This window comes from Triticum urartu, chromosome 5A (assembly GCF_056163025.1).
Source record: "Triticum urartu cultivar PI428250 chromosome 5A, HENAU_Tu73, whole genome shotgun sequence".
Taxonomy (NCBI): Eukaryota; Viridiplantae; Streptophyta; class Magnoliopsida; order Poales; family Poaceae; genus Triticum; species Triticum urartu.
The window spans coordinates 457457850-457474529 of NC_141877.1; positions in this window are offsets into that span (position 1 = coordinate 457457850).

The window sequence follows — 16680 nt, forward strand, 5'->3', positions numbered from 1 at the left end:
GTTGACTTGACTACAGGCTACTACTCAGGCGATTGAAAGCGTCAATGATATGATCGGAAGAGTTACACAGGATCTTGATGTAATGTTTTTTCCCTTTCCGCTCTAGCTTGCTAGTTTTGGTTACCTGTATCAATTCTAGTTTCCTCTACCATATTTAAATAAGCAAATTAGCATATCTTGAAATGTAAGGGTACTGATTGTATTAACTCCATATATGAATGATTTCCACTATGCTACAATTATGTGCATTTACATATTTGAATCTATGCATATCTATGTACCTATTTTTTTTTGCTAACAGTGGTGTTTTATTTGATTAGTTGCCTAGTTACTGGGTTAACAGTGCTTTCTTTTCTAATGGGTATTCTAGGTTTTCCCTGACAAGTACTGTATTTGACTTGCTTATGTTTCAGAAGCGTACTTCAACTTCGAAAGCTGGCAGTGCTTCACAGAATCACAGTGACGACGGTGATACGGACTTGGGACTTTAGAGCTTATCGTGACATTCTTCTTGGCTTGCTCAGGCTGAGCCTGTTGTTCGACTCTTGCGTCTTCTTTTAGTCTCGAATGATTGGTTAGCGTTTCCGGTAAACCGGCGGTTTGTACATCAGCACCTATCTGGTGTTATGTTTGAGCATCCGAACCAACTATTGCCGCTATGAATATCTATTTAAGTTTTAGAGAACATTTTGCGGTGCAAATCCTTGTGTGTAGATTATATATAAGCTTGTCCATGGTAGGAAGCACACATTTCAAGCAGCTTCTGGTTACAAAAAAGAGCAAGTTCAGAGCTTCTTAATCCTGAACTGACAAACTGTCACTTGGCATTCAGGTACCAAATTTCAACAGCAACAGCAACAAAAATGCTTCCTTGCTCCCTCGTTATCTTAATGCATGCACAAAGTTGGATGTGTAGGCGGGGCGGCCGCGCTGGCCCCTCGCTCCATCAGGTTGCAGCAGCAGGATCCTGCGCTGGCGTCCTTGTGTTCTGAATCTGCGATTACAGTTCTGCAATTGCCTTGGTCATGGGTCCAGTCTCCAGTGGGTAGGTAACAAGAAATCATATGTATCTTCAGAACATGGCCATGCCTGAAACATGGATTATCGTGTAATTCTTGGTGGAATCTTAAGCAACCGGGCACTGTAACATATTCAAAACTATTTTGCGCAGTATGCCTTGTTCGTTCAGTCATGGAGTGGATTTTGTAGGTTTTACCCCTGGCATCAATCAATAAAGAAAATGGCAAGCTCTGCGGCCTTGTCTTCTCGTCCAGAAAGTTAAACATAGTCGAGTGGATAATTTTCCTTCTTTAAGATGTACAAAGTCTTGTGTGTAATCAAGGTGCCGAAGAAAAGTTATGCACAACAAAAAAACAAAAGGGGGACATTTCGGAGTACATGGTCTACCACCACGCGTTGCCTTGAGCCCTTGACATACGGAAGTGCATAGGCTAAGAGATCTACAGCCGGACTTGACAAATTCGGTCTTTTATACGCCTGCCGCACATTCACACACCTCAAATATGAATCCTTAAATCTATGCAATCCATGCACATCGATCATACGATACAAATCATCTGAATTCAATAGTTCAAAACAAATACAACAAAGCAAATAGTTCAGCAATCCAGACATGTCAAAATGAAATCAATGTCCAAGCATGACGGATCATTCGCTGGCTGGCCGGATCACTTGCTAGACGCCATCCATGCAGCCTGCTCCTCCGCCATCCTTGCCCCCCGATCCGCATGCTCCTCCTGCATCCTTGCCTCATGCTCCGCCTACATCTTTGTCGCATGCTCCGTTGCTGCTATAGCCGCCCTCGCCGCCTCATAGTCCCTACGCTCCTTGTTCTCTTTTTTCTTCCCCGCAAGCCACTTCTTCGCATACTCATCCAAGAAACTTTTGTCGCCAATATGATCTTCAAATCTGATGTCGTGTGCGATTTGCAACCTCTCCTTCTCATGCTCTATCTCTCAAAATTTCTTGGCCTTCTCGAGCTCTCGTTTGATTGCCGCCTCTTGCTTCTCCAACTCAATCTTCTCCATCTTAATTTCTAGCTTCTTCTCTGCCCTATTTCAGTCCCAATCCAACATCTCCTTTTGCATATCCAACATGAGCTTGTACCTATCCTCTTCTTGTTCTCCCTCACCGAAAAAATGCCCGTCCATGTAGAGGACAATTTTGTAGCCGCGGCATCACGGGAGGCCCTTGCCTTCTCCCACTTGTTTCCCATGACTTGCCGGTTATCCTTTTGCACGATGTCTCTTCCATTCTCCACGACAACATCTTTCTCTTCTTCGTCCAATCCAATTGATTGGTGGGAATTTGAGCCATCATTCCTCTTTTTGTCGGCCTTGAGATCGGCCACAAGTTGTGTCCCCTTTGATTTTTCATTCAGTATGATCCAACAATGGCTAAACGCAAATGGCCGCTTCTCCATTTCGTGATACATAGCGGTCGCCACTGCCATCTAGCAAACAAAATATGTATGAGCATGAGAATGCAAAAAAGCAAGCATAGCAAATGATGACAAGATGAAGTAGTGATACGTCTCCAACGTATCTACTTTTCCTAATGCTTTTCCTCTTGTTTTGAACTCTAATTTGCATGATTTGAATGAAACTAACCCCAGACTGACGCTGTTTTCAGCACAACTACCATGGTGCTGTTGTTGTGCAGAAATAAAAGTTCTCGGAATGGAACGAAACTTTGCGAGGATTTTTTATATTAATAAAGAGAATTTCTGGAACCAAGATCCACCGGAGGGGGGCACATGGGTGGGAACAACCCACTAGGAGCCCCCTCCTGGCGCGCCCAGGTTGGTTGTCCCCACCTGGTGGCCCCGCAGACCCTGAAACCGACGCTATAAAATCCTATTTTTCTCGAAAAAATCAGGGAGAAAGAATTATCGTGATCCACGAGACAGAGCTGCCGTCACCTCCTGTTCTTCATCGGGAGGCCAGATCTGGAGTCCGTTTGGGGCTCCGGAGAGGGGGGTCTTCGTTCTTCGTCTTCACCAACCCTTCTCCATCGCCAATTCCATGATGCTCCCCACCGGGAGTGAGTAATTCCTTTGTAGGCTCGCTGGTCGGTGAGGAGTTGGATGAGATTCATCATGTAATCTAGTTAGTTTTGTTAGGGCTTGATCCCTAGTATTGATGACCCACAAGTATAGGGGATCTATCGTGGTCGTTTTGATAAGTCAGAGTGTCGAACCCAACGAGGAGCAGAAGGAAATGATAAGCAGTTTTTAGTAAGGTATTCTCTGCAAGCACTGAAATTATCGGTAACAGATAGTTTTGTGATAAGGTAATTTGTAACGGGTAACAAGTAATGAAAGTAAATAAGGTGCAACAAGATGGCCCAATCCTTTTTGTAGCAAAGGACAAGTCTGGACAAACTCTTATATAAAGGAAAACGCTCCCGAGGACACATGGGAATTATCGTCAAGCTAGTTTTCATCACGTTCATATGGTTCGCGTTCGGTACTTTGGTAATTTGATATGTGGGTAGACCGGTGCTTGGGTACTGTCCTTCCTTGGACAAGCATCCCACTTATGATTAACCCCTATTGCAAGCATCCGCAACTACAAAAGAAGTATTAAGGTAAACCTAACCATAGCATGAAACATATGGATCCAAATCAACCCCTTACGAAGCAACTCATAAACTAGGGTTTAAACTTCTGTCACTCTAGCAACCCATCATCTACTTATTACTTCCCAATGCCTTCCTCTAGGCCCAAATAATGGTGAAGTGTCATGTAGTCGACGTTCACATGACACCACTAGAGGAAAGACAACATACATCTCATCAAAACATTGAACGAATACCAAATTCACATGACTACTTATAGCAAGACTTCTCCCATGTCCCCAGGAACAAACGTAACTACTCACAAATCATATTCATGTTCATAATCAGAGGGGTATTAATATGCATAAAGGATCTGAACATATGATCTTCCACCGAATAAACCAACTAGCATCAACTACAAGGAGTAACCAACACTACTAGCAACCCACAGGTACCAATTTGAGGCTTTGGGACAAAGATTGGATACAAGAGATGAACTAGGGTTTGAGATGAGATGGTGCTGGTGAAGATGTTGATGGAGATTGACCCCCTCCCGATGAGAGGATCGATGATGATGACGGTGGTGATGATTTCCCCCTCCCGGAGGGAAGTTTCCCCGGCAGAACAGCTCCGCCGGAGCCCTAGATTGGTTCCGCCAAGGTTCCGCCTCATGGCGGTGGAGTTTCGTCCCGTGAGTTAGCTTATGATTTTTTCCTCGATGAAAGACTCCATATAGCCAAAGATGGGCATCAAATGGCTGCTAGGGGGCCCACGAGGCAGGGGGCGCGCCCCCACCCTCATGGACGGTGTGTGTCCCCCCTCTGGTACTTCTTTCGCCCAATATTTTTTATATATTCTGAAACGTGCTCCCGTGAAGTTTCAGGACTTTTGGAGATGTGAAGAATAGATCTCTAATATTTGCTCCTTTTCCAGCCCAGAATTCCAGCTGCCGGCATTCCCCCTCTTCATGTAAAACCTTGTAAAATAAGAGAGAATAGGCATAAGTATTGTGACATAATATGTAATAACAGCCCATAATGCAATAAATATCGATATAAAAGCATGATGCAAAATGGACGTATCAACTCCCCCAAGCTTAGACCTCGCTTGTCCTCAAGCGAAAGCCGAAATCGAAAAATATGTCCACATGTTTAGAGATACAGGTGTCGATAAAATACAATACGGACATGAGGGCATCATGATCATTCTTAGAACAACAACGTATACATATATTGGCATATGATCTCTTATGCTAAAGTAACAATTCAATCACAATTTCAAGTATGAATCAGAAACTTCATTGAGAACCAATAACCTATAATCTCAGTCATTGAAGCAATTGCAATTTATCATAACATATGAAAGAGTCAATATAAGAGCTTTTCATCAAGTCCACATACTCAACCATCATTTAGTTGTTCACAATTGCTAACACTCACGCAATATTTATGGGTATGAAGTTTTATTTGGACACAGAGAAAGATAGGGGCTTATAGTTTTGCCTCCCAACCTTTTACCTCAAGGGTAATGTCAACAATAATAGTTCATGAAAACTCACATCCAATTAGCTATATATATATGTATCTTTCCAACACATTGTGCTTGCCAAAGGATAAAATGTAAAAAGGAAAGGTGAAGATCAGCATGACTCTTGTATGAAGTATAAGACAAGAATAAAAGGTAGGCCCTTCGCAGAGGGAAGCAGAGGTTGTCATGTGCTTTTATGGTTGGATGCACAAAATCTTAATGCGAAAGAACGTCACTTTATATTGCCACTTGTGATATGGACATTTATTATGAAATCCGTCGCTTTTATTCCTTCCACATCACAAGATCGTATAAAGCTTATTTTCTCCACACTAATAAGTCATACATATTTAGAGAGCAATTTTTATTGCTTGCAACCATGACAACTTACTTGAAGGATCTTCATAACCCACAAGTATAGGGGATCGCAACAGTTTTCGAGGGTAAAGTATTCAACCCAAATTTATTGATTTGACACAAGGGGAGCCAAAGAATACTCTCAAGTATTAGCAGCTGAGTTGTCAATTCAACCACACCTGGAAACTTAATATCTGCAGCAAAGTATTTAGTAGCAAAGTAATATGATAGTAGTGGTAGCGGTAGCAAAAGGTAACAGTAGTAAAAGTGATATTTTTGGTATTTTGTAGTGATGATAGCAATAGCAACGGGAAAGTAAATAAGCGAAGAACAATATATGGAAAGCTCGTAGGCAATGGATCAGTGATGGAGAATTATGCCGGATGCGGTTCATCATGTAACAGTCATAACCTAGGGTGACACAGAACTAGCTCCAGTTCATCAATGTAATGTAGGCATGTATTCCGAATATAGTCATACGTGCTTATGGAAAAGAACTTGCATGGCATCTTTTGTCCTACCCTCCCGTGGCAGCGGGGTCCTTACGGAAACTAAGGGATATTAAGGCCTCCTTTTAATAGAGTACCGGAACAAAGCATTAACACATAGTGAATACATGAACTCCTCAAACTACGGTCATCACCTGTAAGTATCCCGATTATTGTCACTTCGGGGTTAACGGATCATAACACATAATAGGTGACTATAGACTTGCAAGATAGGATCAAGAACACTCATATATTGATGAAAACATAATAGGTTCAGATCCGAAATCATGGCACTCGGGCCCTAGTGACAAGCATTAAGCATAGCAAAGTCATAGCAACATCAATCTCAGAACATAATGGATACTAGGGATCAAACCCTAACAAAACTAACTCGATTACATGATAGATCTCATCCAACCCATCACCGTCCAGCAAGCCTACGATGGAATTACTCACGCACGGCGGTGAGCATCATGAAATTGGTGATGGAGGATGGTTGATGATGACGATGGCAGCGGATTCCCCTCCCCGGAGCCCCGAATGTACTCCGGATCAGCCCTCCCGAAAGGTTTTAGGGCTTGGCGGCGGCTCTGTATCGTAAAACGCGATGAATTCTTCTCTCTGATTTTTTTCTCCCCGAAACACAATATATAGAGTTGGAGTTGGAGTCGGAGGAGCTCCAGGGGGCCCACGAGGTAGGGGGCGCGCCCTAGGGGGGCAGGCGCGCCCGCACCCACGTGGACAGGTGTTGGGCCCCCTGGCCTTCATCTTTTGCAGGTATTTTTTATATTTTCCAAAAGTTGCTCCATGAAGTTTTAGGTCATTCCGAGAACGTTTGTTTCTGCACATAAATAACACCATGGTAATTCTGCTAAAAATAGCGTCAGTCCGGGTTAGTTCCATTCAAATCATGCGAGTTAGAGTCCAAAACAAGGGCATGAGTGTTTGGAAAAGTAGATACGACGGAGACGTATCAACTCCCCCAAGTTTAAACCTTTGCTTGTCCTCAAGCAATTCAGTTGACAAACTGAAAGTGATAAAGAAAAACTTTTGCAAACTCTGTTTGCTCTTGTTGTTGTAAATATGTAAAGCCAGCATTCAAGTTTTCAGCAAAGATTATGACTAACCACATTCACAATAACGCTTAGGTCTCAAGTTTACTCATATCAATGGCATAATCAACTAGCGAGCAATAATAATAAATCTCGGATGACAACACTTTCTCAAAACAATCATAATATGATATAACAAGATGGTATCTCGCTAGCCCTTTGTGAGACCGCAAAACATAAATGTAGAGCGCCTTTAAAGATCAAGGACCGACTAGACATTGTAATTCATGGTAAAAGAGATCCAGTCAAGTCATAGTCAATGTAAACTAACAATAATGAATGAAAATGATAGCGGTGCTCTCCAACTGGTGCTTTTTAATAAGAGGATGATGACTCAGCATAAAAGTAAATAGATAGGCCCTTCATAGAGGGAAGCAGGGATTTGTAGAGGTGCCAGAGCTCGGTTTTGAAACAGAGGTGAATAATATTTTGAGCGGTATACTTTCATTGTCAACATAACAACCAAGAGATGGCAATATCTTCCATGCTACACACATTATAGGCGGTTCCCAAACAGAATGGTAAAGTTTATACTCCCCCTTCCACCAACAAGCATCAATCCATGGCTTGCTCGAAACAACGAGTGCCTCCAACTAACAAGAGTCCCAGGGGGAGTTTTGTTTGCAATTATTTTGATTTAGTTTGCATAAAGCATGGGACTGGGCATCCCGGTGACCAGCCATTTATCTCGTGAGTGAGGAGCGGAGTCCACTCCTCTTGAGAATAACCCGCCTAACATGGAAGATATGGACAGCCCTAGTTGATACATGAGCTATTCGAGCATACAAAACAGGATATTTATTTGAAGGTTTAGAGTTTGGCACATACAAATTTACTTGGAACGGCAGGTAAATATCGTATATAGGTAGGTATAGTGGACTCATGTGGAATAACTTTGGGGTTTAAGGGATTGGATGCACAAGCAGTATTCCCGCTTAGTACAGGTGAAGGCTAGCAAAAGACTGGGAAGCGACCAGCTAGAGAGCGACAACAGTCATGAACAAGCATTAAAATTAATCAACACCGAATGCAAGCATGAGTAGGATATAATCCACCATGAACATAAATATCGTGAAGGCTATGTTGATTTTGTTTCAACTACATGCGTGAAAATGTGCCAAGTCAAGTCACTTAAATCATTCAGAGGAGGATACCACCCTATCATACCACATCATAACCATTTCAATAGCATGTTGGCACGCAAGTTAAACCATTATAACTCATAGCTAATCAAGCGTGGCACAAGAACTATGATCTCTAGTTGTCATTGCAAACATGTTTATTCATAATAGGCCGAATCAGGAACGATGAACTAATCATATTTACAAAAACAAAAGAGGTCGAGTTCATACCAGCCTTTCTCATCTCAGTCAGTCCATCATATATCGTCATAATTGCCTTTCACTTGCACGACCGAATGATGTGAATAATAATAATAGTGCACGTGCATTGGACTAAGCTGGAATCTGCAAGCATTCAATAAACAGGAGAAGACAAAGCAATATGGGCTCTTTTGTCAGATCAACAATAATGCATATAAGAGGCACTTCAACAATTTAATCATGGTCTTCTCCTATCGACCTCCAAAGAAAAGAAAAGAAATAAAACTATTTACACGGGAGAGCTCCTAACAAGTAAAAGAAGATCAGGAAATCTTTTTGGGTTTTCTTTTTAATTACTACTATAGGCATGGAAAGTAAACTAATTAAAAGCTACATCTATTTTTTTTGTTTTTCTTAAGGTTTATTAAACACACAAGAAGAAAGCATAAAAAGGAAATTAAACTAGCATGGATGATACAATGAAAAAGTATGAGCACTGACATCTAGCAATAAGTGTGTGAACATAAATGTAATGTCGGTGAGAAATACGTACTCCCCCAAGCTTAGGCTTTTGGCCTAAGTTGGTCTATGGCCATGGCTGGCCTGGTGAATATCCATAATAATAGTTGGGGTCGTACTGCGATGAAGAAGAAGATTCCGATTGCCATTGGCTGGCAATCATCTCCGGATTCCACTGGTAATTAGACTGTCGTGAAGGATCAACTTGTGGTTCCGGCTCTGGCTCCATGGCTGGTGCAGGGTTCTGGTAGGCGTGAATAGCCTCTAACAGAACAAGGTACTGGCCTGCAGATAAATCAAACAAAGAAGGAGCAGGCAAGGTAATAGTCTCAGGATGATGTTTATCAAAGAACAATTTGTATTTAAGCTCTCTTTCCCTGTTCTTAACAATAAAATCATGTGCCACCATACTTTTATAATCTAAATAAATACGAGGCAACACTTTTTCTTCCTTCTCATAATGCCTAATAGGTATGTTAAAATGTGCAGCTAGGCGTGAAGCATAGATGCCTCCAAAGATGGGGCCCTCGGTACGGTTCAGACTTAACCGTTTAGCGATAATGCCGCCCATACTAACAGAGTTATCACCGTATAAATCATGGAGCAAAATAATAATATCAGGGACACTAAGGTTTCCACAGTTTCCTCGACCAATTAAACAACGACTAGCAAATAGTGCAAAATAGCGTAAAACAGGAAAAATGTATGCTAGTGATTCGTGCATCGGAAACCTTCCTTGTTTCCCCTACAGTGATAGTATCAATAAACCCATCCACGCAGACTAAGGCATAGCCTAGTGGTGGGAAGGGGCTGATGCCTTCCCACCCACCCAGGTTCAAGGCTTGGTACTTGCAATTTGGGTTTGTTGCACCAATTATGCTGTAGGGGGTTCCCTTACAGTCTTTCTATCAAAAAAAACCCATCCACATCCTCGCGATGTGGTTCCTCTATCTTGCCCTCAAAAGGGACTAAACAAACCCGACAAAAAATCATAAAGTGACATCTCCTTATGCTCATCATATAAATGAAACTCCACCGTAGGTGGTGAGCTCCTAGAATGGAAACAAAAAATTTGCACAAAGGTATTTGTGAGTAAGAGATACTGAACGCGTTGGTCGTGGAGGAAAGCGGTGAGGCCGACATTCTTAGCCAATTCATAAAAATCTTCATAAATCCTGGATGCTCTCAAGAAATCATCGGAAGGCCATTCACACGACCGAACCTCCGCGGTGCGAGGCAGATTATATTTAGGCTTCGGTGCCTTTTCCTTCGAGCTTCGGCTCGATGAGCCCCTCAAAAGTCTCTTCATCATTTTCTAAAAAATTCTGAAATTTTTTAGTGACTTCAAAATAAAAGTAAACAAAACTCAATAATATTGATAGCAACTACTCCTACAAGTGCCTAGGGCCTATATCATGCATCAAAACTACTTTTGACCATATAAATTTGACATGCAAGCTCAAGAACAGGGTCACCTAAGCAGCAAAAATTTGCAATGAATAAAGCACTAGAACAAAAACTAATTGGACCAATGGAGGAGTCACATACCAAGGAACAATCTCCCCAAGCAGTTTTGTGAGAGGTGCTTTGAGCAAGGAGATCAAAAATGGCAGCAAAACGAGCTTGGACTCGGGTTTGAGCTGGTTATTCGTGTTTGGGGGAGGAAGAATGAGTGTGTGGGTGAAAGGATAAGTGGAGGAGGGCCACCGTGGGCCCACGAGGTAGGGGGGCGCGCCCTCCACCCTCGTGGGCAGGTGGTTGACCCCCCTGATGTGTTCTCAGTGCCAAATATTCTCAAATATTCTAGAAAAAAAATCATATTTAAATTTCAGGGCATTTGGAGAACTTTTATTTTCGAGGTATTTTTATATTGCATGGACAATCAGATAATAGACAGAAAAATACTATTTTTTATTTTATTTAATATAAATAACAGAAAGTAAAAGGAGGGTACAACAGGTTGTGCCTTCTAGTTTCATCCATCTCATGATCATCAAAAGGAATCCACTAACAAGGTTGATCAAGTCTTGTTAACGAAGTCATTCCGAATAACATGGAACCAGAGAAATTTTGAATAACACTATGTTACCTTAACGGGGATATGCACATCCCCAATAACAAGAATATCATATTTCTTCTTGACAGTAGGAAGAGGAAATTCAAAACCTCCAAATATAATCGATGGAATTTTTCCAATAGAGTTGATACTACGAACTTGAGGTTGTTTCCTCGAAAAGTGTATCGTATGCTCATTACCATTAACATGAAAAGTGAAATTGCCTTTAGTGCAATCAATAACAGCCCCTGTAGTATTCAAAAAGGGTCTTCCAAGAATAATAGACATATTATCATCCTCGGGAATATCAAGAATAACAAAATCCGTTAAAATAGTAACGTTTGCAACTACAACAGGCACATCCTCAAATATACCGACATGTATAGCAGTTGATTTATCAGCCATTTGCAAAGATATTTCAGTAGGTGTCAACTTATTCAAATCAAGTCTACGATATAAAGAGAGAGGCATAACACTAACACCGGCTCCAAGATCACATAAAGCAGTTTTAACATAGTTTCTTTTAATGGAGCATGGTATAGTGGGTACTCCTGGATCTCCAAGTTTCTTTGGTATTCCACCCTTAAAAGTATAATTAGCAAGCATGGTGGAAATTTCAGCTTCCGGTATCTTTTTTTTATTTGTAACAATATCTTTCATATACTTAGCATAAGGATTCATTTTGAGCATATCAGTTAATCGCATATGCAAAAAGATAGGTCTAATCATTTCAGCAAAGCGCTCAAAATCCTCATCATCCTTTTTCTTGGATGGTTTGGGAGGAAAAGGCATGGGTTTCTGAACCCATGGTTCTCTTTCTTTACCGTGTTTCCTAGCAACAAAGTCTTTCTTATCATAACGTTGATTCTTTGATTGTGGGTTATCAAGATCAACAGCAGGTTCAATTGCTATATCATTATCATTACTAGGTTGAGCATCATCATGAACATTATTATTAATATTATCGCTAGTTTCAGGTTCATTACCAGATTGAGTTTTAGCATCAGAAATAGAAATATCATTTGGATTCTCAGGTGGTTCAATAACAGGTTCACTAGAAGCATGCAAAGTCCTATCATTTTTCTTTTTCTTCTTTTTATAAGGACTAGGTGCATCTATATTATTTCTCTGAGAATCTTGCTCAATTCTCTTAGGGTGCCCTTCAGGATACAAAGGTTCATGGGTCATTTTACCAGTTCTAGTAGCCACTCTAACAGCATTATCATTATTCTTACTATTCAATTCATTGAGCAAATCATTTTGAGCTTTAAGTACTTGTTCTACTTGAGTGGTAACCATAGAAGCATTTTTACTAATAAGTTTAAGTTCACCTTTGACATTAGCCATATAATCACCCAAGTGTTCAAGCATATTTGAATTGTATTTCAATTGTCTACCAAAATAAGCATTAAAGTCTTCTTGCTTAGCCATAAATTTATCGAACTCATCTAAGCATGGGCTAGCAAACTTAGTAAATAGGATTTCAGCTTTATCATATCTATAGAGAGAATTTACCTTTACTACCTGTGTCGGGTTATCAAGACCATGAGTTTCTTCAATAGGTAAGGGATTAAGATCATATGTTTCTTCAACAGGCGGTAAATTAAGACCATGTATTTCTTCAATATGAGGTAAATTCTTAACATCTTCAGCTTTAATACCTTTTTCTTTCATAGATTTCTTTGCCTCTTGCATATCTTCAGGACTGAGAAATAGAATACCCTCTTCTTTGGATTTGGTTTAGGAATAGGCTCAAGAATTGGCTCCGGAGGTGTCCAATTATTTTCATTTGTCAACATATTATTCAATAGAATTTTAGCTTCATCCGGTGTTCTTTCCCTGAAAACAGAACCAGCACAACTATCCAGGTAATCTCTGGAGGCATCGGTTAGTCCATTATAAAAGATATCAAGTATTTCATTTTTCTTAAGAGGGTGATCAGGCAAAGCATTAAGTAATTGAATAAGCCTCCCCCAAGCTTGTGGGAGACTCTCTTCTTCAATTTGCACAAAATTATATATATCCCTTAAAGCAGCTTGTTTCTTATGAGCAAGGAAATATTTAGCAGAGAAGTAATAAATCATATCCTGGGGACTACGCACACAACCAGGATCAAGAGAATTAAACCATATCTTAGCATCATCCTTTAATGAGAACGGGAATATTTTAAGGATATAAAAGTAATGAGTTCTCTCATCAGTAGTGAACCGGGTGGCTATATCATTCAATTTAGTAAGATGTGCCACAACAGTTTCAGATTCATAGCCATGAAAATGATCAGATTCAACCAAAGTAATTATATCAGGATCAACAGAGAATTCATAATCCTTATCGGTAACACAGATAGGTGAAGTAGCAAAAGCAGGGTCAGGTTTCATCCTAGCATTTAGAGATTGCTTATTCCATTTAGCTAATAACCTTCGTGTCTATCCTTGCAAGCTAAAATAGCTAAAGAAGCTTCTTTATCAAAAACATAACCCTCAGGAATAACAGGCAAGTCTTCATCATCAATTTCATCAGTATTATCAGATTCAACATTTTCAATCTCTCTAGCCCTAGCAAGTTGTTCATCAAGAAATTCACCAAGTGGCACGGTAGTATCAAGCATAGAAGTAGTTTCAACATAAGTATCATGTATAGCAGAAGTGACATCATCAATAACATGCGACATATTAGAACGAATAGCAGAAGCAGGTTTAGGTGTCGCAAGCTTACTTAAAATAGAAGGTGAATCAAGTGCAGAGCTAGATGGCAGTTCCTTACCTCCCCTCGTAGTTGAGGGATAAATCTTGGTTCTTAGATCTTTCAAATTCTTCATAATGATAAGCTGATATAAATCCCAAGTGACTCAAGGAATAGAGCTATGCTCCCCTACAACGGTGCCAGAAAATAGTCTTGATAACCCACAAGTATAGGGGATCGCAACAGTTTTCGAGGGTAAAGTATTCAACCCAAATTTATTGATTCGACACAAGGGGAGCCAAAGAGTACTCTCAAGTATTAGCAGCTGAGTTGTCAATTCAACCACACCTGGAAACTTAATATCTGCAGCAAAGTATTTAGTAGCAAAGTAATATGATAGTAGTGGTAGCGGTAGCAAAAGGTAACAGTAGTAAAAGTGATGTTTTTGGTATTTTGTAGTGATGATAGCAATAGCAACGGGAAAGTAAATAAGCGAAGAACAATATATGGAAAGCTCGTAGGCAATGGATCAGTGATGGAGAATTATGCCGGATGCGGTTCATCATGTAACAGTCATAACCTAGGGTGACACAGAACTAGCTCCAGTTCATCAATGTAATGTAGGCATGTATTCCGAATATAGTCATACGTGCTTATGGAAAAGAACTTGCATGACATCTTTTGTCCTACCCTCCCGTGGCAGCGGGGTCCTTACGGAAACTAAGGGATATTAAGGCCTCCTTTTAATAGAGTACCGGAACAAAGCATTAACACATAGTGAATACATGAACTCCTCAAACTACGGTCATCACCGGTAAGTATCCCGATTATTGTCACTTCGGGGTTAACGGATCATAACACATAATAGGTGACTATAGACTTGCAAGATAGGATCAAGAACACTCATATATTGATGAAAACATAATAGGTTCAGATCTGAAATCATGGCACTCGAGCCCTAGTGACAAGCATTAAGCATAGCAAAGTCATAGCAACATCAATCTCAGAACATAGTGGATACTAGGGATCAAACCCTAACAAAACTAACTCGATTACATGATAGATCTCATCCAACCCATCACCGTCCAGCAAGCCTACGATGGAATTACTCACGCACGGCGGTGAGCATCATGAAATTGGTGATGGAGGATGGTTGATGATGACGATGGCGACGGATTCCCCTCTCCGAAGCCCCGAACGGACTCCAGATCAGCCCTCCCGAGAGGTTTTAGGGCTTGGCGACGGCTCTGTATCGTAAAACGCGATGAATTCTTCTCTCTGATTTTTTTCTCCCCGAAACACAATATATAGAGTTGGAGTTGGAGTTGGAGTCGGAGGAGCTCTAGGGGGCCCATGAGGTAGGGGGCGCACCCCCACCCTCGTGGACAGGTGGTGGGCCCCTGGCCTTCATCTTTTGCAGGTATTTTTTATATTTTCCAAAAAGTTGCTCCGTGAAGTTTCAGGTCATTCCGAGAACGTTTGTTTCTGCACATAAATAACACCATGGTAATTCTGCTGAAAACAGCGTCAGTCCGGGTTAGTTCCATTCAAATCATGCAAGTTAGAGTCCAAAATAAGGCAAAAGTGTTTGGAAAAGTAGATACGACGGAGACGTATCAGATCTTACTCAATCCATTGGTAGATATGGTGGACTCTCATGGAAAAACTGGGTTTAAGGATATTTGGAAGCACAAGTAGTATCTCTACTTGGTGCAAAGAATTTGGCTAGCATGAGAGGGAAAGGCAAGCTTAACATGTTGGATGATCCATGAAAATATAATTTATCTCATATGTAAGAAAACATAACTCATTACGTTGTCTTCCTTGTCCAACATCAACTCTTTAGCATGTCATATTTTAATAAGTGCTCACAATCATAAAAGATGTCCAAGATAGTATATTTATATGTGAAAACTTCTCTTTCTTTATTACTTCCTATTAATTGCAACGATGACCAAAACTATGCTTGTCAACTCTCAACAATTTTTATTCATCATACTCTTTATATGTTAAGTCATTACTCTCCATAAGGTCCATATGATCTCTTTATTTCTTTTTATATTTTCTTTTATTCCTTCAAGATCATATAAAGATAACCAAGCCCTTGACTCAACACTAATCTTTATTATATATAGCTCACAGACTCGATTACATAGAAGGATCATAAAGTAAAACTCAAAACTAGATCATACTAAAATTTTATTCTACTAGATCAAGATATTACCAAAAGGATTGAACTAAGAAAAACGGTAAAGATAAAAGTGTGATGGTGATACGATACCAGGGCACTCCCCCAAGCTTGGCAGTTGCCAAGCAAAGTGTGCATACCCGATACTCAGTTCTTCTTTGTTGGTGAAGAAGGTGTTGGTGATGATGGATAGTCGCACATCGAGCGTAGGAGGTCCTCCAATTTGCGGATAATGCCCTTGAGTGTGATGATATGCTCCTTCAACAAAATATTTTCACTCGTGAGATACTTGTTTTGAATGTGAGCTAACTCAATCTTATTGAAAGCTTCAATCTCCGTTGGGGTAAAGAGATTATGATGAGGTTGAAGGATGTCTTCTTCTACTACTGCCGGAACTTGATCCCCCACGGCCTTCTTGATCCCATCATCCTTGTTGATCTCTTCGAGCTCTTCTCTCTTCAGCTCTATCTTCATTAGCCAAGCATCGTTGCCCTCATTGTTGGAGGAGGAGGGAGACAACATGATGCCTGGCCTTGACAACCCTGGCAGAAAATAGCTCGAAACAGAAACAAGAGATTTTTGCGTGGTACGATGGTCAAAACCTTTGGGAGATTATATAATGAATTTTTACCGGCCAAAAGAAGTATCGTGCAAGAAAACAGAGTCCGGAGAGCGCACGAGGTGCCCACGAGGCAGGGGGTGCGCCCAGGGGGGTAGGGCATGCCCTCCACCCTCGTAGACGCCTCGTGTCCTTCCCGGACTGCTTCTTATTTTCCTATTTTCTTCAATATTCCAAAACGGAGAAAAAATGGTATTAGAAATGTTTTGGAGTCGGTTTACTTACCGTGCC